The sequence below is a fragment of the Tamandua tetradactyla genome, chromosome 2 (genome assembly GCF_023851605.1).
Source record: "Tamandua tetradactyla isolate mTamTet1 chromosome 2, mTamTet1.pri, whole genome shotgun sequence".
In the NCBI taxonomy this organism is placed as follows: domain Eukaryota; kingdom Metazoa; phylum Chordata; class Mammalia; order Pilosa; family Myrmecophagidae; genus Tamandua; species Tamandua tetradactyla.
In genome coordinates, this window is record NC_135328.1 from 122,197,475 (window position 1) to 122,214,361 (window position 16,887).

The following is a 16,887-nucleotide window of genomic DNA, read 5'->3' on the forward strand; positions in this document are numbered from 1 at the left end:
TCAACAAGAGACCAGCCCTACAAGAAATACTAAAAGGAGTTCTGCTGGCTGAAAAAAAAAGACAGGAGAGGGAGGTCTGGAGGAGGACACAGAATTGAAGAGTATCACTAAGGGTAATTTAACAAATACAAAGAGAAAGAGAGAAAAGAATATATAGGTCTGACAAATAAAATAAAAAGATAAGATGATAGAATCAAGAAACACCTTTTCAGTAAAAACTCTGAATGCTAATGGACTAAATTTACCAATTAAAAGATACTGATTGGCAGAATGGATTAAGAAGCATTATCCAGCTATCTACGGCTTACAGGAGACTCATCTCAGACACAAGGATACAAAAAGATTGAAAGTGAAAGGATGGAAAAAGATTTTCCATGCAAGATAAAACTAAAAGAAAGCTCCAGTATTTTAGAGCAGCTAGAAGTAAAAACCTAAAATTGTGAAATTGTAACCCATGTTAAAGTCTGAAATATGTTCTACAACTAACTGTGGTGCTGTGCTTGGAAATTTATAGCTTTTTCGTATATATGTTATTGTTCTCAAAAAAAGAAAGGAAAAAAGTTGATTGTGATGACAAAATATTTAAGCCCTCTAGCCTCCTATATTCTGGAGCAGCTAGAAGGAAAAATATGAAAGGATTGTATGGTAGCCCATGACAAACTCTGGGATCTATTCTGTAACCACTTTTTGAAGCATGCCTTGAAACCTACGGCTTTTTAATTTACTTGCTTTGCACAATATGTTAAACTATACAACAAAAAAAGCTACCAAAAAAAAAGTTAGAATGGGCATAGCCCAAATTCCCCTACAGAGTGTGAAAAAGATCAGAAGTGATAGTGGAGTTATGTAGAGAAAACTGGGTTTAACAAATGAGTGCTGAATCATTTTACTGATATTTCTTTTAGCCACAACCAGTACCTTTGAGCAGCTAGAAATACAAACCTAATATTGAAGAATTGTAACTCATACCAAACTGTGAAATCTGTTCTAGAACTATTTGTTCTGAAGTACTTTGAAATGTATTGCTTTTAGGTATATATGTTATTTAAAGAGAAGGAGTATAATAGAGAAGATAGAATTTAACCAATGAATATGACTGCTGAATCAATATATTGACATTTTGTCAGTCTCCAGTGTCCTGGAAGCACTAAAAGAAAAAACCTGAAATTGTGTAACTGTAACCCATACCAAACTGTGAAATCCGTTCCATAACTACTTGTTAAAATGTACACTGAAATTTATTGCTTGTATGTATATATTTCACAATAAAAAAAATTTTAAAAAAAGAAGGCATGAATGTATGATTTCATTTGTATAAAATTCTAAGAAATGCAAATTAATTTACAGTGATGGAAAATAGGTGAGTGGTTGCCTGGGAATGGAGGAAGGTGTAAAGTAGGAGGGAAGAATGAATGACAAAAAGGCACCAAGAAATTTGGAAGAATGATAGATGTGTTCATTATCTTATTGTGGTAATGGTTTCATGGATATACCCATATTTAAAGAGTTCAATTTTATGAATTTTGACACATGTGCAGCTAACTGTATATTTTAAATTATTAATGCATTTTTTAAATTATTAATCTTGTCATAGCCACTGCAGACATAAAACAATGTAACCAAATACAGTTCTGACCAACGACATAAATATTTTCAAAGATTTGCCCAATTCCATTATTTCATCTAAAGAACAGATAATTCTTTAAAAAGTCAAATTACTGCACCTTCCAGGAAGATGCAGAATAGGAGAGACTGAGTTCACTCTGGCTCAGTGCAACACCAAGAGAGGGTACAGAAAAAATTAACGGGACAGTGGTTCTAAGGAGCAAATGACCAAAGAAGGTCTTCTACCCTGTGTACGGAAGCCCTGAATAAAAAAGCAGAGAAACTGGAACAGAGAGAATGGGGTGAATGTGCCAGTCACGATTCCAGCCTACCACCGCAGCTGGCTTCGGAGAGCTTCCCTTACAGCTCCGCAGCCAGGAGTTCCCATGAGGAATTCAGAAGCCAGCAGATTTTCTCTCCTTATTATCAGAAACCAATTGGCCAGGTACAGTGTCTGATCCCTAATCGTGAGAAAGGCTCCTTTGGATGCTTGGACTTTTTTGACAGAGACTTGGGGGCTGTGGCCCATGGAGAAGAGGGAGAGGCTGAGTGGTGCCAGTCTGACAGCTGGCCAGCAAAAGAGAATTGTTTGGGCCCTAAAATCACTCCCCACCCCCATGGAGGCCCAAAGACCTTAGGTGTGTGCAGAGTGGCGAGGTTGAGGAAGCCAGCCAAAATGATCACTGCAACCAGCCACCAGACATTTCTGGGTTGGCTGTGGGCAGGGGAAGCTGAAACACCCAGTCCCACAGCCCAAGGTCATCCCAAGTGGGAATCAGGGGCCACCAGATCTTTAGGGCACACAAGTGGGATGTACACTGAGGTGCACAATGCCCATACCCCAGCCACAGGATTGGTGACTTTCAACGAGCCTCAAGATCAGCAGCCCTGGCTGGAATTACACTGGGTCTCCATTCAACTCAGTGGGCACCTGCAGTCAGGGAGAAGTGGGCCTCAGGACAAGCAGTGGCTGAAGAGCGCCATCTGCTGGGAAGAAGTGGAAGTGGAAAGTGCAGTCTGGCAAACTGCCTATCTGCCTACATTTCAACAGAGCTTCAAGAAGAACTACAACTCCCCATGAGATTGGGACTTGGTTGGGTGGGGAAGGATCCACAAACTAATCCACAATGGGATTTTCAACACAAACGCAAGTAGATACAAAACCTTAGACATCAACTTACAAAATAACTTTATTAAGACAATCAAATGTCCTGTCTACAGAGAAGATCACAAAGCATATGAAGATTCAGGCAGAATAGGCCCAGCCAAGTAACCAAATGAAACCATGGAAGGGGACACAGAATTTGGAATAACTAATAAAGGATATTTATAACGACATAAAAATACCAAGAAGATACTGGAGGAGCACAAAAAAAGAATTTGACAGGATAAATAGGAAAACAGCAGGATCTCACAGAGATGAAAGATGCGGCTAACGAAATTAAAAGTATACTAGAATAGATGGTGGCTTTGTGAGGTGTGGAATTTAGTTCATCCTCCAGAGCAGCTAGTAAATAGCCAGGAACAGTACAGAACAACTGCTGGGGCAATCATCATGACCAGATACACAGTGTGCACCAGTCTGGACGAGGGGGAATGGCTGAGACCCTACACAGAACTTTTACTTCCTCAAGCCGCAGACACCAGGGCCCCTCCGCCATGGCTACAGCAGGCTGGTTTCCCAAGGGAAAAGAAAACAGACTTTAATAGCAGCAAAAGCTTAGCTCAACCAAGCTCCAAAACTGACAACTGAAAACAGGTCCCCAGCACAGATAAACCTGGAAAAAACACCAAAGGTACTAGGAGTTTATGCCCCTGCAAAGAGGGGGCAGGGCTGACAGAAAAATAAAAATAGATGCTTTTTGAGTCAGACAGCACAAAATACTGCAAAAGGACTGGATCCTTTCGAAAGGCACAAGAAAAGGGAGCACACAGAGCCTGGAGATACATAGAGCCATGTACCAATTTAAGCTCTTGATCGACAAACTGGAGGAGTAGGGTTCCACTCTGAAAAGGTGGGGGTTTTTTTTGCTTTTTTCCTATTCCTTAACAACTCATTAGATAGAACTGGGAGCCTTCTCTGGCTCCAGAAGTTCCCCTTAGAAAGGGTAATAATAAGCTTGTCTGAGAGACAAAGTAACTAGTCAAGTGAAAGGAGTTAATTCTCTAAAGGCTGTATCTTCCCCAACAGAAAAATGGGGCCCATCTCAAGTAGAATTCCTCCTTCAAGAAATTCAGACCCCAGGGACTAAATGTTAAAGAACAGATAGAGAACAAAGCCATCCAGCAAGAAAATCCTAGGTAAAAGAGTGAAAACAACCTCCAGAAATAAACTGGTGTCTAGGAAATCAAATGCCTAGATTACCAGCAAAAAACACCGATTGATACTAGGAAAATTGAAGATATGGCTCAGCTGAAGGAACAAACCAACATTTCAATTGAGATACAGGAGTTGAAACAACTAATTCAGAATGTTCAAACAGAAATGGAAAAATCTCATCAAAAATCAAATTGGTGCTGCAAGAAATACTAAACGGAGCACTACAGGCAGATAGGAAAAAGCGGGAGACAGAGATCTGGAGGAGAATGTAGAAATGAAGAGTATCAGCAAAGGTAAAAAGAGAAAAAAAAATAGATATAACATACAAAATCAAAAAGACAAAATGGTAGAAGAAAGTTCTGTCTTTAGAGTAATAACACTAAATGTTAATGGTTTAAACTCCCCAATCAAAAGACATAAATGGGCAGAATGCATTAAAAACAGAGCCCATCTATGTACTGTCTACAAGAGACTCATTTTAGACATAAGGACAAAAATGGTTGAAAGTGAAAAGTTGGGAAAAGATATTTCATGCAAACAACAATCAGAAAAGAGGAGTAGCTTATACTAATATCTGACAAAATAGACTTCAAATGTAAAAAAAAAAAATTAAAAGAGACAAAGAAGGACATTGTGTATTTATAAAAGGAACAATTCAATAGGAAGACATAACAATCATAAATTTTTATGCATTGAGCCAGAGCGCTCCAAAGTACATGAAGCAAACACTGACAACACTGAAAGGAGAAACAGACACCTTGACCAAAATAGTTGGAGACTTCAATTCATCAACAGATAGAACATCCAGAGAGTGGAAACAGATTTTGAATAATACACTAAATAAAGTAGACTTAAACATTTACAGGCATTACACATGATAACAGCAGGATACACATTTTTCTCAAGTGCTCATGGAATATTCTCAAGGATAGGTCATATGGTGGGTCACAAGCAAGTCTCAAGAAATTTAAGATGATTTGAAATCATATAAAACACTTTCTCATGTCATAGAAGAATGAGGTTGGAAATCAATAACAGGCAGAGGGCCAGAAAATTCATAAATATATGGAAGCCAAACAACACACTCTTAAACAACCAGTGGTCAAGGAAGAAATTACAAGAGAAATCTGTAAATGCCTCAAGGCAAATGAAAATGAAAACACAACCTAACAAATTTATGGGATGCAGCAAAGTGCTAAGAGGGAAATTTACTGCCTTAAATGCTAATACTAAAAACTTGCAAGAACTAGAGAAAGAATAGCAAAGTAACCCAAAGCAAACAAAAGGAAAGAAACAATGAAAATTAGAGCATTAATAAATGAAACTGAGAACATGAAAAAAATTGAGAAAATCAACAAAACCAGAAGTTGGTTCTTGGAGAAAATCAATAAAATCAATGGGCCCTTAGCTAGGTAGACAAAAGAAAAAAGAGAGAGAAAATGCCAAAAAATAAAATCAGAAATGGAAGAGGAGTCATAATCACTGGCCCTGCAGAAATAAGGGAGGTAATGAGAGGATACTATGAGCAACTATATAATAAACTGGACAATATACATGAAATAGACAATTTCCTAGTAGGGCATGAACCACCAACATTGATCAAGAAGAAAGAGACAACCTCAACAAAACAATCACAAGTAAAGAGATTAAATCAGTCATCAAGAAGCTCCCAAATAAGAAAAGTCCAGGACCAGATGGCTTGAATTCTACCAAGCATTCAAGAAAGAGTTAGTACCAATGCTGCTCAAACACTTAAAAAAAAATTGAAGAGGAAGAAAACCTACCTAATTCATTCTATGAAGCCAACATTACCCCAATACCAAAACCAGACAAAGATACTACAAGAAAAGAAAATACAGACCAATGTTTCTAATGAATATAGATGCAAAATCCTCAACAAAATACCCGCAAATTGAATCCAGCAGCATATTAAAAGATTTATACACCATGCCAAAGTGGAATTTATTCCAGGTATGCAAGGATGATTTAACATAAGAAAATCAATTAACATAATACACCATATCAACAAATCAAAGCAGAAAACCCATATGATCATCTCAGTTGTTGCAGAAAAGGCATTTGGCAAAATTCAACATCCTTTCTTGATTCCAACACTTCAGAAGAGAACTTCCTCAACATGATAAATGGAATATACGAAAAACCCACAGCAAACATTATCCTCAATGGGGAAAGACTGAATGCTTTCCCTCTAAGATCAGGAACAAGACAAGGATGCCTACTGTCACCACTGTTACTTAACACTCCGGTGGTAGTTATAGCCAAAGCTATTAAACAAGGAAAAGAAATAAAAGGCATCCAAATTGGAAAGGAAGAAGTAAAATTTTCACTGTTTGCACAAGATATGATACCATATGTTGAAAATCCCAAAATCTATAGCAAAGTAACTAGAGCTAATAAATGAGTACGGTGAAGTAGCAGCATACAAGATTAACATTTAAAAATCAACAGTTTTTCTATACACTACTAAAGAGCAATCTGAGGAGGAAATCAAGAAAAAAAATCCATTTACAATTGTAAGCAAAAGAATAAAATACTTAGGAATAGATTTAACTAAGGATATAAAAGACCTATACACAGAAAACTACAAATCACTAAAAGAAATCATGGAAGACCTAAACAGAAGGAATGGCATACCGTGTTCATGGATTGGAAGACTAAATATAGTTAAGATGTCAATTCTACCCAAATTGATTTACTGATTCAATGCAAAACCAATTAACAATCCAACAATTTACTTTGCAGAAATAGAAAAAACAATAACCAAATTGATTGGGAAGGGGTTGCAAGGTTGGTTCAATGGTAGAATGCTTGCCTCCCGTGTGGAAGATGTGGGTGTGATTCCCAGATCATGCACTCAAAAAAATTTTTATTTGAAAGGGAAGGGTGCCCTGAATAGCTAAAAATATCTTGAGAAAGAAAAATGAAGTTAGAGGTCTCACACTACCTGACTTTAAAGCACATTACAAAGATACAATGGTCAAAACAGCAGAGTAATGACATAAAGATAGATATACTGAGCAACGGAATCAAATAAGGGTGTTCAGAAATACACCCTCCCATTTATGGAAAACTGATCTTTCATAAGGGGTCAAGCCAATCCACCTGGGGCAAAGCAGCCTCTCCAATATATGGTGCTTGGAAAATTGGATATCCAAATGCAAAAGAATGAAAGAGAATCCATATCTCACACCCTATACAAAAACTAACTCAAAATGGATTAAATACCTAAACATTAGCACTTAAACCATGAAACTTACAGAAGAAAATACAAGGAAATATCTTATAAAACTTGTAATAGGAGATGGTTTCCTAGACCATACACTCAAAGCAGTAGCAGTAAAGAAAAAAAGAGATAAATGGGATCTCCTCAAAATAGAACACTTTTGTGCATCAAAGAACTTTGTCAAGAAAATAAAAAGGCAACCTATGCAATGGGAGACAATATTTGGAACCAAATATCAGATAAGGGTTTAGTATCCAGAATACATAAAGAGATTCTTCAACTCAACAACAAAAAGACAAACAACCCAATTTAAAAATGGACAAAAGACATGAACAGGTATTTCTCAGAAGAGGAAATAGAAATGGCTACAAGACAGATGAAAAGATGTTCATCTTCAATGGCTATTAGGGAAATGCAAATCAAAAACAATGAGTTATCATCTCAGCCACTACAATAGCTATTTTCACACACACAAAAAAAAACAGAAACAACAAGTACTGGAGGGGATGTGGAGAAAAGGGTACACTTACCACTGTTGTACAAATGTAAAATGGTACAACCGCTCTGGAAGGCAGTTTGGCGATTCCTCAGGAAGCTAAGTACAGAACTTCCATATGATTCAGCAATCCCATTAATACGGATTCAGAGGACCTGAGGGCAAGGACAAAAATGGACATTTGCACACAAATGTTTATGGTAGCATTATTTACAATTGCCAAGAGATGGAAACAGCCCAAATGTCCATGAACGGATGAGTGGCTAAACAAGCTGTGGTATATACATACGATGGAATACTACACAGCTATTAGACAGTCATGAAGCATGGAACAACATGCATGAACCTTGAGGACATTATGTTGAGTGAAATTAGCCAGAAACAAAAGGACAAATACAGTACTGTTGCACTGATATGAACTAACATTCATTAGTGAACTTGGAGAACCGAAGTTAAGAACAGAGGTTATCAGGCTATAGAAATACGGTAGTGATTGGGCAATTGGCACTGAAGGAATTCAGACTGTGCAACAGGACTGACTATAAAAATTCAGGAATGGATAGCATAATACTACCTGATTGTAGCACAATAATATAAGCTAAATTTGAGCATGATAGAAGGAAAAAGGCTGAGAGCACATATGAAACCAGAAAGAAAAATAGAGGATAAAGATTGAGATAGTATAATCTAGGAATGCCTAGAGTGGACAATGAAGGTGATTAAATGCACAAATAAAAAAATGTCTTCCATCAAGGAGAACACATGAATGCCAATATTGCAAGACGTTGAAAATAGATGGTATATGGGAAGAATACAATCAATGCAAACTAGGGTCTTTAGTCAACACTAGCATAATATGCTTCCATTGAATGTAAAAGGCTTTATGCCAAAACTAAATGTCAACAGGCGGGTGCATGGGGAAGGAATATGGAGTATTTGTGGAAGAAAAGAAAATGTCTTCAGATGGTGGCAAAGGTGTGTCTATACACTTAGGTTGTATGATGTGTGAATAAAACTGTTTAATAAGAAACAGAAAGGGAGACTTTCAGGATCATGGCCGAATACAGTAGTTCGAGATTAGCCCTGCTCCATGGAAAAGTTAGAGAAGGGACAGGAGCGAAACTGGGGCAGCAATTCAGGAGTTCAGCTGACGTGGGAGAACCTTTTATATCATATGGGGCAGCCCTGGTTGCAGAGGCCGAGAAACTGAGAGGCAGGGGGCTAGAGCCTGGCACAGAGGTTTGGAGCCCGTAGGAATGCACAGATGGGAGCTGGGGAGTAGGAAGTAAGCCAGACCATGTTCCTTGAGTGCGCTACCCTCACCAGTGCAGCCCCATGACTGGTGACTCACCCCACACCCCCAAACCCTGTCACCAACTTCCATTCCCCACGGTCCAGACGCCCCCACCTGAACAGCCCCCACTGCACATACCTACCCCTCACCCCCACCCCAAGTGCAGCCCAACCCACCTCTCCTGCACCCATCCCAAGCACTACCTCCCCTTCCTTGTTCCCTGCAGTCTGCTGCCAGTGCATAAAGGCTGCGGGCACTAACCTCCATACTCAGGCTACCCCTGCCCCCATTCCCATAGTGTCGCACAGCCTCATCCCACCCCTCCCTGAGCTCTGCACATCAGTTTACAGCACTCCTAGACCCATGCATGAACACGGGCCCCCAATCACGTCATTCAGCTCTGGGAACCACACTTGCTAGCATTCCTAGAACCACGCATGTGCATGGCCCTCAGCCACACTTCCTAGCTCTTGAGAAAGTGCTCACCAGTGCAGCCAGGTCATATTTACCCCCAATCCATGAAGGCATAACAATGACCTATTGCCATAGCTCAACGCATGCACACAAAAGGCCCCCGGCCTTAGACCAGTACATACCAGGGTTACACTGCCCCAGACCGGTGCACCCGCACAGCTACATTCTCCTTGGCCACTAGGTGCCCACATTCACAAGCATCAGCATCACCTCCCCAATCTGCACCTATACCTACCCTGAAACAAATCACCACACTGAGTGTCCCACCCCATACTGTGCTCCCTGCTGTACAACCATTCCACAAACACAAGGCCTTAGACTACTGAAAGAAATTAACTCCCAAAGTAAATCAATCAAGACATATACATGCCACCAAGACAGCAGAAGATCACTAAGCATATCACAATACAGACAGATACAGCCCTGCCTAATGACCAAATTAAAACACCAGAGGAGACACAGATGTTGGAACAACTAATCAAAGATGTTCATACAACTCTACTTAATAAAATAAGTGGGATAGCAAATGACAAAAGGAGATCAAGAAAACAGTAGAAGAGCACAAAGAGGAATTTGAAAGAATGAGTAGAAAAATAGTGGAAATCACTGACATTAAAGACTCTGTTGATCAAATAAAAAATATACTAGAGGCACACAACACCAGATTTGAAGAGACAGGAAAAAGAATAAGTGGTATAGAGGACACTTACCACAGTCAGTTATCCTTTGAAAACTCAAAACAGCAAATACCAAAAAAAAGATGGAAAAAAATTTAATTGGATCGCAGGGAAATGAGAGACAAAACAAAGTGCACAAATATAAGAACCATTGCTGTCCCAGAAGAAGAGAGGAGTAAAGGGCTAGGAAGAGTAGTTGAGGATATAAAGGGGGAAAACTTCCCAACCCTCATAAAGGACATAAATATACAAGTCAAAGAAGCACAACGAACTCCAAACAGAATAAAATCAAATAGGCCTTCCCCAAGGCGCATACTAATCAGTCTGTCAAATGTTGACGAGAAGCAAAAAATCCTGAAAGTGGCAAGAGAAAAACAATCTACTACAAAAAAAGGGAAACCAAATAAGACTGAGTTCAGACTATTCAACTAGCACCCTGGAGGCAAGAAGACATGATTCTCTTACGGAATCATGATATATTCATGATTCCGTAAGAGAAAGACTTCCAGCCAAGAATTCTGTACCCAACCAAATTGTCCTTCAAAACTGAGGGAGAGATTAAAGTTTTCACAGACAAAGAAGTCCTGGATAAGAATTAGATGGAGGATTCAAAAAAAGCTTTTTCAGTAATAACTTTGAATGTTAATGAACTAAACTTACCAATTAAAAGATACAGACTGGCAGAATGGATAAAGAAACATAATCCAGATATATGCTGTTTACAAGAGACTCATCTAAGATGCAAGGAAACAAACGGATGGAAAGTGAAAGGATGGAAGAATATTTTCCACACAAGTTGTAACCAAAAGAAAGCAGGAGTAGCTATACTAAAATCAGAAAAAAAATAGACTTTAAATGTAAAGACACCATAACAGACAAAGAAGGACACTATCTATTAATTAAAGGGTCAATTCACCAAGAAGATATAACAATCATAAATCTTTATACTCCCAAACAAGGAGCTCCAAAAGTACATGAGACAGACACTGGCAAAACTGAAGGGACAGATAGATGTTTTAACAATAATAGTAGGACACTTCAATACACCACTCTCCTCTATACATAGAACAACCAGACAGGAGATCAACAAGGAAATAGAGAAGTTAAATAACTTGATAAATGAATTAGAATTAACAGACATATATAGGTCACTGCACCCCAAAGCACAAGGATATACATTCTTCTCCAGTGCTCATGAAACATTCTCCAGGACAGAGCATATGCTGGGGCACAAAACAGGTCTTTATGAATGCAAAAACATTCAAATTATTCAAAGCATTTTCTCTGATCACAATGGAATGAAGTTGGATCTCAACAGCCACCAAAGAATGACAATATTCACAAATAAATGGAGATTAAATAACACACTCTTAAACAACCAGTGGGTCAAAGAAAAAATTGCTAGAGAAATCAGTAGCTATCTTGAGATAAGTGAAAATGAGAATACAACTTATCAGAACTTATGGGATGTGGCAAAGCCTGTACTGAGAAGGAAATGTATTGCCCTACATGCCAATATTAAAAAAAAAGAAAGAGTAAACATTGAGGACTTAACAGCACACCTGGAAGAATGTGAGAAAGAACAGCAAACTAACCCCAAAGCAAATAGGAGAAGAAAAATAACAAAGATCAAAGCAGAGATAAATGAATGGGAGAACAAAAGAACAATAGAAAGAATCAATAAAACCAAAAGTTGATTCTTTGAGAAAATCAATATAATTGATAGGTCACTAGTAAGACTGACAAAGAGAAAAAGAGAGGATGCAAATAAACAAAATCAGAAATGAGAAGGGGTGTGTTACCACAGAACCTAAAGAAATTATAAGAGGATACAATGAACAACTATACGCCAACAAACTAGACAACTTAGATGAAATGGACAAATTCCCGGAGATACACAAACACACGATACTGACTCAGGAAGAAATAGAGGATCTCAACAAACCAATCACAAGTAAAGAAATTCAATCAGTCATCAAAAATCTTTCTACAAAGAAAAGCCCAGGGCCAGATGGCTTCACAGCGGAATTTTATCAAACATTCCAAAAAGAACTAACACCAATCGTGCTCAAACTCTGCCAAAAAGTTGAGGAAAAAGGAGCTCTATCTAACTTATTTTATTTAGCTAAGATCATTTTAATATCAAAACTGGGTAAAGATGCTATAAGAAAGGAAAACTACAGGCCAATCTCACTAATAAACATAGATGCAAAAATTCACAATAAAATATTAGCAAATCAAATTCAACAACACAATACAAGGATTATACACCATGATCAAGAGGGGTTCATACCAGGAATGATCCAGTGAATTATACACCATGATCAAGTGGGGCTCATACCACGATGGTTAAACACAAGAAAATCAATTAATGTAAAACAGCATATTAACAAATTGAAAGGGGAAAAAAATCACATGCTCATCTCACTGATGCTGAAAAAGCATTCAACATAATTCAATATCCTTTTCTGATAAAAACACTCTAAAAGACAGGAATCAAAGGTAACTACCTCAATATGATAAAGACAATATATGAAAAACCGACAGCCAGCATTGTACTCAATGGAGAGAGTCTGAAAGCTTTCCCCCTAAGATCAGGAAAAAGACAAGGATGCCCACTGCCACCACTAATATTCAACATCATGCTAGAAATTCTAACTAAAGCAATCAGGCAGGACAAAGAAATAAAAGGCATCCGAATTGGAAAGGAAGAAGTAAAATGCTCACTATTTGCAGATGATATAATATTATACTTGGAAGATTCTGAAAAATCTTCAGCAAAATTACTTCAACTAACAAACAAATTCAGCAAGGTCGCAGGATATAAAATTTATGTGCAAAAATCAGTAACATTTCTCTACACAAGCAATGACCTAGCTGAGGAGTCAGTTAAGGAAAAAATTCCATCCAAAATTGCAATTAAAAGAATCAAGTACTTAGGAATGAACTTAACTAGGGACGCAAAGGACTTGTACACAGAAAACTACATAACATTGCTAAAAGAAATCAAAGGAGACCTAAATAAGTGGAAAGACATTTCCTGCTCATGGATAGGAAGGCTAAATACAGTTAAGATGTCAATTCTCCCCAAACTGATCTACAGATTCAACACAGTATCAATAAAAATTCCAACAACCTACTTGAAGATTGGAAATGCTAACTACCAAATTCATCTGGAAGGGAAAGAGACCCCAAACAGCTAAAAGCACCCTAAAAACGAAGAACGAAGTGAGGATTAACAGTCCCTGACTTATTATAAAGCCATAGTGGTCAAAACAGCATGATACTGACACAACGATAGAAGCACTGACCAACGGAATCAAATCAAGAGTGCAGAATACACCACCAAATCTATGGTCCACTGATTTTTGACAAGGCACCCAAATTCTCTGAACTGGGACAAAATAATCTTTTCAATAATTGGGCATGGAAGAACTGGATATCAATAGTCAAAAGAATGAAAGAGGACCCCTATCTTACACGCTATACAAAAATTAACTCAAAGTGCATCAAACACCTAAATATAAGAACTAGTACCATAACACTTCTAGAAGAAAATGTAGGGAAACATCTTCAAGACCTACTAATAGGAGGGTAAAACTAAACTTTACACCCAAAACACAAGCAACAAAAGAAAAAATAGATAAATGGGAATTCCTCAAAATCAAATGCTTCTGCACTTCAAAAGACTTTGCCAAAAAGGTGAAGAGGAAGCCAACTCAATGGAAGAAAGTATTTGGAAATCACATATTGGACAAAGGGTTGATTTCCTGTATATACAAAGAAATTATACAACCTAACAGCAAAAGAACAAACAACCCAATTATAAAATGGGCTAAAGATATGAATAGGTATTTTTCTGAAAAGCAAATACAAATGGCTCAAAAGCACCTGAAGAGATGCTCATTTTCATTGGCTATAAGGTAAATGGAGATAAAGACTACAATGAGATACCACCTCACATCCATAAGAATGGCTGCTATGAAACTAAAATGAAACTATAAATGTTGGAGAGGATGTGGAGAAACTGGGACACTTATGCACTACTGGTGGGAATGTATAATTGTGGAGCCACCATGGAAAACTGTTTAGTGTTTCCCTAGGAAATTAAATATCAAGTTGCCCTATGACTCAGCAATAGCACTACGTGGTATATACCCAGAAGAGATGAAAGCAATGATACAAACAGATATTTGCATACCAATGTTCATAACAGCATTATACACAATTGCCAAAAGATGGAAACAAACCAAATGCCCATCAACAAACAAGTGGATCAACAAAATGTGGTATATACATATTATGCAGCAATAAGACAAAATGACATCCTGAAGCTCATGACAAGATGGATGAGCCTTGAGGACACAATGCTGAGTGAAATTAGCCAGACACAAAAGGATAGATACTGTATGATTTCACTTTTATGACCAGCATAAAGGTATAATCAGAGGCTTATATTACAGAATACAGGGGACTTAGAGATACATAGAAGATAAACAAGGGTGAACCGTTAGCTAATGAGGTTGAACTCCAATGGAAAGGAATAGATAAGGGTGAAGGTGATTCTCTAGTGGGACTATAAGTAATATTACCATACTGAAGATAAACAAGATGGAAAGGGGTTGTATAGGCCTACACGTCCCACTGATTAACACTAGAACTACGAATTAGTTCTCGCAGGAATTATTTCAAAGATATGATTCTTGTCCCAGTGATTAACGCTAGAAATATGAATTAGTTCTCGTAAGAACTGATTCAAAGATATGATTCTTGTACAAAGAGTATTTAAGTCCAGGGTACAGGGGGAAAACTGCTATTGCATGCTATGAGGTATTTCAAAGGTAAACCATCAGCACTACCACAGCAACAGCAGAGGTAAATAATGGTTGGAAGGGAAAAGAGTTAAGAAGAGGTTTAGATTTCCTATTTGGCAAGGGTATGTTTATTGGTTTTCTTTCTATTGGGAACAATGACATTATCCAAAATTGAAAATGTTGATGGACTGTGGACTTTGGGCCCTCTACATGATGTCCGATGAACACAGGTGGGTGAAGGATGCACTGACGGAGAAGCAGATTGGCGAACAATGATGCATACTTACGAATGAAGGTTATGCTGCTACAAAAAGGAACAAAGTCGCGAGGCATGCAACGATGTGAATGAACATGTGGGACATTAGGTGAGACAAAATAAGCCAGAAACAAAACAACAAGAATGGTATGGTCACCTTCAGAAAATGCTTATAAGAAAACAGGGACCTAGATTATAAGCTTTTAGCAGACACATTAAGTTTGGAGTGGTGATTATTATTTCTGGATTTTGAGAGGCTGTTTTATATACATAACCTGATATTTAGAGATAAGAACGAGGCCGAACAGGTTGGGTTTAAAGTAATTCAGAACACAGGGGTAAGGAAGACAGTGTCTATATTTTAGAATCATACATACCCTTTGAGACCAATGGAAGAAAGGTCAATTTGGTCTGGAATTGAAATTTTCTGTAGCACATATCTAATTCAACATATCTGTATAGCTCATTTGAACAACTGAAACACAGGGAGCCCAGAATAAGAAAGAGGTCTTTTAATCCTGTCTAGATGGTTATAATGCCTGGATACATCCTACAGTATATTAAAACAGATAATCAAAAAGTACTGGCAAAGTTCCCTGAAAGATGGGAGAAAGAATATGGAACTATTAAACCTTACCATTAGGAATCCCCTGCTACTGTTTCAAACTTTAGGGACACCCAAATCAATAGGCGATGCCTTCGATCATGAGGCTTACTCTTGTGAAGCTTATATAGGCGGTGGAGAAGCTTAAACTACTTATAGGCATGCCTAAGAGTTACTTCGAGAACCCCTTTTGTTGTTCAGATGTGGCCTCAGTCTCTCTAAGCCCAACTCTCCAAGTGAAATCATTGCCCTGCCCCCTACATGGGACATGACATCTAGGGGTGAAAGTCTCCCTGGCGACATGGGAGATGACTCCCAGGGATCAATCCTGGCTCAACAATTTCATCCTGACCAAAACGGGGAAAAGAAGTGTAATTAATAAAGTATCAGTGGCAGAGAGAGTTCAATTAGAGTGGAAGAGCTACTCTGTAGGTTGTTCTTATGCAAGCTTCAGTTAGACCTTGCTACCTATCATAACCTGCCAACCAGGACCATTCCAGCCAGTCCCAAAGAACACCTAGGACAATACTTAAGATTCCACACCAGGACCATTCCAGCCAGTGCTGAAGAACACATAGGACAATATTTAAGATTCCACAAGGGTTCCATGCACTAGAGTAACTTTCCAGAAACCTACAACCTCCAGATGGGTCCCTGGTCCAGATAAGTCCTGAAACCTAGCCCACCCTCTCTAGAACATCAGATAGCTCCATCTCCCTACCCCATATTAGTGACAGACCCTTCCAATATGAAAAATTTAGAATGGCCATAGCCATGCTACAGAGAGGGACAGAAAGATCAAAGATGATGATGGAGTTATACAGAGGAGATAGGATTTAACAAATGAATATGATGCTGAATCATTAAATTGATATCTCTTTTAGCCTTCAACATTTTAGAGCAGCTAGAAGTAAAAACCTAAAATTGTAAATTGTAACCCATGTTAAACTCTGAAATATGTTCTACAACCAATTGTGGTGCTGTGCTTTGAAATTCATAGCGTTCTTGCATATATGTTATTTTTTACAAAAAAAAAAAAAAAAGAAGGAAAAAAGTCGTTGTGATGATAAAAAATATTTAAGCCCTCTTGCCTCCAACATCCT

The 16,887-nt window shown here is 38.1% G+C and overlaps 1 protein-coding gene across 12 annotated transcripts in view; it reads right to left on the reverse strand.

Moving 5' to 3' along the window:
- Nucleotides 1-16,887, reverse strand: part of FANCC (FA complementation group C) — a 446,081-nt gene that overhangs the window by 394,119 nt on the left and 35,075 nt on the right. For 9 of the 12 annotated variants that reach the window (XM_077148704.1, XM_077148692.1, XM_077148694.1 and 6 more), the window contains one exon: nucleotides 7,700-7,820. The exons of the other annotated variants lie outside the window; for them this stretch is intronic. The gene's annotated coding sequence lies outside the window, so the exon portion shown is untranslated. The remainder of the gene's footprint in view (nucleotides 1-7,699; nucleotides 7,821-16,887) is intronic. 12 annotated transcript variants of the gene reach the window in all.